Here is a 7,262-nt window from a genome sequence, read left to right as displayed (position 1 = left end):
AGCTTTGATTTTGTTGATTTGGTTTTATAATATGCTAAGTTAAATTGTGGATGCACTCTTGGTAATGTCAAGAAAGTTGAGATTTCTTATGGTGATTTGGGCAATATGCCGAATGATTAAGTGTTAGAATTAGGGGTTATTTTCATGTTGTATGGAACAATAGGGGAATGACTAGAATGGGGTAAAGATTTTTGGATGAGTAGTTTAGAGGCACCTTGTACATTCGGTCAAAAATTGAGTTTATTTAGAATGTTAATTTCTTCCTCTATGATTATTTTCCTTGCATGTTAAATGGTTCTTGATAGGGGCGAATGAGTTATGAAAGTTTTTATAAATGTATGAAGTTCAAGGTGCAAAATTTTAGTCTTGATGTTATGAATAATTCGGTTGAAATATGGAGAATGGGAGTTGTCATTTAGGTTAAGATCAAAGGAATGATAAATAGGCACTAAAAGGTTAAATGTGTGAAATTTAAGGTATAAGAACCCATAGGTAATTACATAGGTAATGTTAAAAAAATTAATGTGGTATATTCGGCCATGTAGAGTATATCCTAGAGATATTATATTTAATTCCCTATAATCGGCTAAATGGGTGATAATGGTTTATAATGTTGAATTGAATTATGATTATGTACATTAGAATTAGATATAACAAAAACTATGTGAATTTGGATGTAATATTACATTCGACCTAGAGGCATTAGATGAACATTTGTGAAAATTTCAAAGTCTTGAATAATGGTGATTGTAGGATGATGTAAAAATCATTGAATTATATGTATAAGTATTTAGCAAAGTGATTAAACTACCGAATTTAATTATCCTAGATCAAGAACCCAAAGGAGGGGAGTCAAGCAAAGGCAAAAACAAAGAATATTGAGTAGACGGTTGGAAATCATTTCGAACTATATAAGGTAAGTACATAAGCTTTCATGAGATTGATTATATATATATGCATTTATAATTGTGGCCGTATGTGCCAATTGAGTTAATTAAATTGTCTTACTATAAGGAATCGATACTAGCACTACGTGTGCATAGTTGAAAGGCACTATGTGTGCTGATTTGACTGTTAAATTCGTGATTGAATTTTCGAGGCACTAAGTGTGCGGTGTATCTTGGCACTATGTGTGCGAAAATCCTGGTGCACTATGTGTGCGAATTTGGTTGATGGTTTAAGTAGCATATGGAAAGCATATAGTGTTTGTGCTATTAATTGAAATATCAAAATGAGGCCTGAAACGAATATGCATGAGTGTATATAATTTGACATTGTTTTATACACTGAGAGAAGGTTTTAAAGCATTTGGTTGGTTGATAGTTGATTTGATAGTAAGCCTTGGCCTGTGGTTGGGTCAGTAAAATATGTGAATGTAACATAATTCGGCATGACTGAAATTGGTTGATTTTATATTATTTTTCTCGTAATCTCATATCAACGGTTTGTATATTATTGCTTATGACTTACTGGGTTGAATACTCATTTTTTTTGTTTGTTTGTGTTTGTTTGTTTTCTATTTAGATTTCCTTGACCCATTTTGCGTGTTTGGATCATCGTCAAAGTCATCACACCAGCTTGCAACGCTTTGGTATCTTTTCTTAGTTATATAGGTGAACATTACGGCATGTATAGGCTATTATGTTTTGTTTCAACTTTAATATGTATACTTTTAGCCATGCGAATATGGCTTAAATGTTGAGTTTGGATTTGGCTTATGGGTGCTTAGTTATAAGGTTTAGTAAGTTTGGTCTTGATAATTTGGTTATGATTGATAGTGGTTTTAAATTCGTTTTGGTTAAAGTGATCAGTACTACGAATGAATGATGTCTGTGGTAAGTATTTCATGCATTGAAAATGACTTTAATCCTAGGTTCGAATTTGGTTTTGATTGAGTAATAGTCTAAGTCTATTTGATTATCATGCCGTATGTCATGGCTGATTAATTTTGGTGTTACATTTATGATATGGTTATGGAGTAGTATGGAAATTCTTGGTAATGACTAGCCGTTGGAATGACTAATCATGATCATATTCGGTGTTATGTAGGTCAAATTACTAGCTAATCCATGGAAACCATGAAATAGGTAAATTTTACCATAAAATAGATTCAGACAGCAGTAGTGTGGTGAATTTTAAAAATCACTAAAAATAGTAGAAATGGAATTAAATAATGAATAAATTATAGAATCGAATCTTGATGAGTCTATTTTCATGTGGAAGAAGCGAAACAGGTATATGAGCTATATTTTAGGAGATGTTTAAATTTTTGTGAAACAGGGCCAGAACGATTTCTAGATCCCCTATTATGACTTTGGAAATTCACCATAAATTCTACAAAAATAATTAGAAGTCATGCTTTATATGTACAGATTCATTATTGAGTCTAGTTTATTTGAAACAAACTCCATAGGCATTGAAGCCCTGTACATGGAGATATCATATTCATAATGCACAGAGGTCAGAGTAGTCAAACCCTAATACAGGGGAGACTTTAACTAATAAACTGTACTAATTGGCCTGACCAAATATTATAAAAAAATTTTACTAGATAAATATATGAGTCTAGTTTCAGGAAAAATTTACGGAATTGGATTTCGAGTTTCGTAACTCGAGATATGATTTTTAAAGTGACTGTGATGCAATTAGCCAGCTTGTCTAGAAAATTTTAAAATGAATTAAGCCCGTTAACACCTTGTGTTTGACTCCGGCAACGGTCTCGGGTACGGGGTGTTACATAGATTAAATAGAAAAGGGTGAGCTTTCGCAAACTCAGTATGTAATCCCCTCAGAAAATAATCACAATAGCAGAAATCAGGCATACATCCAAATATCAGATAACTCGGGCTTAAACCCTTTACAGAAACGGTGTGAACCTTAGTCCACTCAGATACAAAATCAGATACGAATAGGTCTTAGCCCATCATAGATATATCATACATAATAGAGTAGAATAATAGAGTCCTACCCACCAACCTCTACATACTAACTCTGTCCAACCATACACACCATCTGGGGATAAAATCGACCCACCCATCCTTACACACTTATACCGAAATGCGTCACATAGTCAGATAATTGCAGCTGTGTTGCCAGATATCAGGCTTAGGAGCCTTTCAGACCACTTCCTCCATATACACTAACCTAACCCCCGATGCAATGCAGCATACAATACATGCCGTGCAAATATGCAATTAACAGATCATACATACAAATCGGTCTACATGCTAAGAGTAACATGCTAGAACACATATCACATAGTCAGATCACGTAATTAGGGGTCAAGTAACTTTTACCAACCCTACAGAAGGTCCCAGTCGACTTGGGCGACCCGAGCAACCTTTCAGAGTATTTCAGAAAATTGGGCTCACACGCCCATATGGCCTGCTCGTGTGGGCCCACACGACCCAAAATTGGCCGTGGCCGTATGGATTACACGGCTTGGCCCAGAATTCCACACGTCCGTGTAGTGTACTCGTGTGGGCCCACACACCCGTGTGGCCCACACGGCCTCACTGGCCATCACACGGCCGTGTCATGTGCTCGTGTCTTGTGCGCACGACCTGGCTTGTTGATCACACGCCCGTGTACTAGCACACAGCCTACCATACAGGCAACCACAAGCCCATGTGGCGTCGACAGATTTATTTTTCGACTTTCATCGAATCTCATTTTCTGTGCAATTGAGTACACACCTGGTATCGATTTTGATGCCTAAATACTCCTGAGCACTCCAAGGCCGCAAAGCTTCCAATCGACTCGCTACAGAACAACACGAAAAGAGCCTTAAACCCCACGATACGCACACTCGCGATATACGCAAAAGATATGGAAGAAAAGTAAAAAGGTAGGGAAACTTTAAGGGAAAATCGACAGCAAATTGAGGAAGAGAAAACGGCAGAGAAAGCAAAAGAAAAGGGGAACTTTGGGAAAAGAGAGAAAAACAAAAATAAAACTCTATCAGATTTTTCCCCCAACTACCCACTACTACCCAATCTCAACTTCTTCAGTATTTGAAAACCACCAAAATTCCTTTGCAGAACCGAGCAAAAATATAAACTCTCTTGCTCATGCAAGAATTTGAACTTTAGACCTCCAACACACCACCCCATTTTTTAACCACCAAACCAACATGTCCATTTTATTATGAACTTAAAAATAATTTAATGTGAGACTGCTAACTAGAAGTTGAGGATTAAATCAGGAAAAAACCAAAATTTGCCAAATGCAGGGCTTGAATTTGGGACCTCACACACACACCCAAAATATTTAACCACTAAAGCAAATACACACTTATTTCAAAAACTCACAGAAATAAATTTATCAAATTTAGGGCACTACATTTTTAATATGTAAACATAAAATTTTAATATTAACGTTTGAGATTTATCCTTAAAAATCTGAATAATATATCAAATATATATTTTACTTTTATCAAATTATTTAACCTTATAGTTAAGGTTTTCGATTACAGGAATTTCATATGATGGATTAAATTAGAATTTTGAAATGATGAATTTTAATTAAATTTATACCTTAAAACTAATTAACATTTAAAATTTTCCATGTGAACAAAAGTGAGGAAAGCAAATTATATTCCACACAGAAATTCAAAAATAAATTTGCACATGGTGGAGATTGACATCAAATATATGTAGGGTCAATTCTTATGAAAATCTATCTTAATCAAACTATGATAAATTGATAAACACAAACCATTCATTTTGGTTTCTTAGTATTTGTTTATCATCTTTGTAAGTAAAGTTCCAACATTCTTTATTTATATATAGTTTTCGATATCATGTAAATATAAACAATTATACTGATAATATAACTGATCATTATTAAAAACAATCAATATATATATATAATATTCAAAATTAAAAGAATTTAAAAATCATACAATGTTTAAAATATGTATACACTTTTCTTTTTACAAAATCTATGCAAATAAACTATTAGATAATTATGCTATTTTCGATTATAAAATCAACTATTCGTATGTATCTTTCTTGTAGTGACATCTTTTTTTTATACTACATTCTCGTGTATGCATCTTTTTTTATGTTTTTATTGTGTAAAAATATAATTAATCTTGATTTAAATAATAAGATATTTCTTATTGATTAAATTAAATAATTTAAGTTATAATGAAAGCAAAGTTCAACACTTATTATTTATTTGAACAAAGGTGAAAGAAGAATTTTATTTTGAAAATTCATGTAAATATATTAAAGATTAAATTCTAAAAAAATAGAAAGTATTTTGAGAAATGAGATTAAATTTTTATATGTACATTAATATTATATTGTTATGAAAATTTTATTATGTCCATCAATATCAAGTTATGTTTGATATATATTAGGATTTTAATGTCTATTAGAATTATAGTTTTATAGTATGTATATATTTTATGTCTATAAATATAGATTTTGAAGAAGCATGGTATATATCTCTATTAATTAATAAAATATGTTCTCTTTTGCTTCTCATATTTTTTCTTTGTTCTTTACTGTATTTATTTCTCTTTATTTCATAAAATGTTATCAGCACGGTATTCGATTTTCTCTATTTTTTCTTTCATGATTTCCTTCCAAATCTTCTTTCGAAGAGTTTAGATTCTCGGAAAAACATATTCCCCAAGCCACACCGAATTTCAAACCCAAGCTTTAATACCAAAACTCTTCTTCCTTAACCACCAGTCACCCAACTATCAATGTTATTCTAGATCAAGTATTTTGTAACAGTCTGTTTTCAATGGTACTAAAAAGGACGGTTTGGAAATCCCGTTTTCGATAATCGGGTCTGTAAATATTATTTAATAATATTTAAGAATTTATTATAGTATTATATTGGATCTGATAAATTTGTTAATTGAATAATTAATTAAAGTATAAGTGGTTTGACTGTAAAGTCAGTGATTTTAAAAATTGAGGTATCAAGACCCTATTTCTGTAAATCGAGCTCGTAAATATTTTTATTAAATATTTACAAAATTATTATATAGGTGAATTAAATTTTATATAAGTAATTTTATTGAATGGTTAGTAATTAATGTACAATAATTAAATCGTAAAAACAATAATCAACTTTTATTAGCTAAATAAGTCTAAAAGGTAAATATTAAGGTTAAAGTGGTAATTTACCACTTTTTAAATATTGTGGACGGTTAATGCTTGTGAACAAGAGAATTATATCTTAAAATTAAAGTCAGTTTAATAATAAAAGATGTTAAAGTAAATAAAACATAAAACAAAAATTTAAAAAGCCATTTATCATCTTTCTTCACTCCAAGGCCGAACCACCATTGTTAAAGCTTAGAAATTTTGCCAAGCTTTCATTCCTGCATGGTGAGTGATTTTAAATATGTTATTCACAAATTTTTTGTTTTTGAACGTAGTAATTTGATTTAGCTAAATTGTATGTCAGTTTTCAAAAATGATAAAGTTTATAAATAGTGCCATTGTTGAATCTTGAATTTTTTGGTGTTAAATGGTTATATTTAAAGCTTAGATATGAAAACTGACTAATTTGTAAAGTAAAAATTGTTAGTTTTGAGCATAGGGATTAAAGTTTGGTTTTAAGGACTAAAATTTAGAGGATTAAAATGACTAAAATTTATATAATTATTGAATTTAGAGGACTGTGCAGAGATGAAATTGAAATCAGATTGTAAAACGAAGCCTAAATGTGAAAATTATGATAATTTTTGTTTTAAGGACTAAATTGAATAAAATATAAAAGTTTAGAGGGCTTTCTAATAATAAAATTAAACTAATGTATGCTTATAATAGAATGATATAAGATGTTTGGAATTGATAAATTGAATTTACTTATTGAATGGATAGAAAATTGGACCAAACTGAAGATAATTGGGGAAATAGAAAAATTTGTTGATTAGTCCTTAGAGAGTTGTTTGTTTGCTGCTTTGACCAGGTAAGTTCATACAATATGGTTTTGATAAATTTTTATATATTTAAATTATAATTGTAAATATTTTTAATTAAATTTTTGATTATTTATGATTTGGTACAAAAATGTGAGATAGATGATTAAATTGAATAGAATTGAAAATAGTGTAATTTAATAAATTAAGATATTGACCTTGAATTGGACTGAAATAGGATATACTATGTGACAATAAACTGGTAATTTGATAAAATGAGTTGAATTGATTCGATTTGGATCGGTTGATAGTGATAAGGATCGAATTGAATCTATTAGAAAATATTATATATCTATGTGAGACCATGGGACTAATC

Source organism: Gossypium hirsutum, chromosome A05 (genome assembly GCF_007990345.1).
Source record: "Gossypium hirsutum isolate 1008001.06 chromosome A05, Gossypium_hirsutum_v2.1, whole genome shotgun sequence".
Classification (NCBI taxonomy): Eukaryota; Viridiplantae; Streptophyta; class Magnoliopsida; order Malvales; family Malvaceae; genus Gossypium; species Gossypium hirsutum.
The sequence above is the reverse complement of the archived record's forward strand: the minus strand, read 5'-3'. Positions refer to the sequence as shown.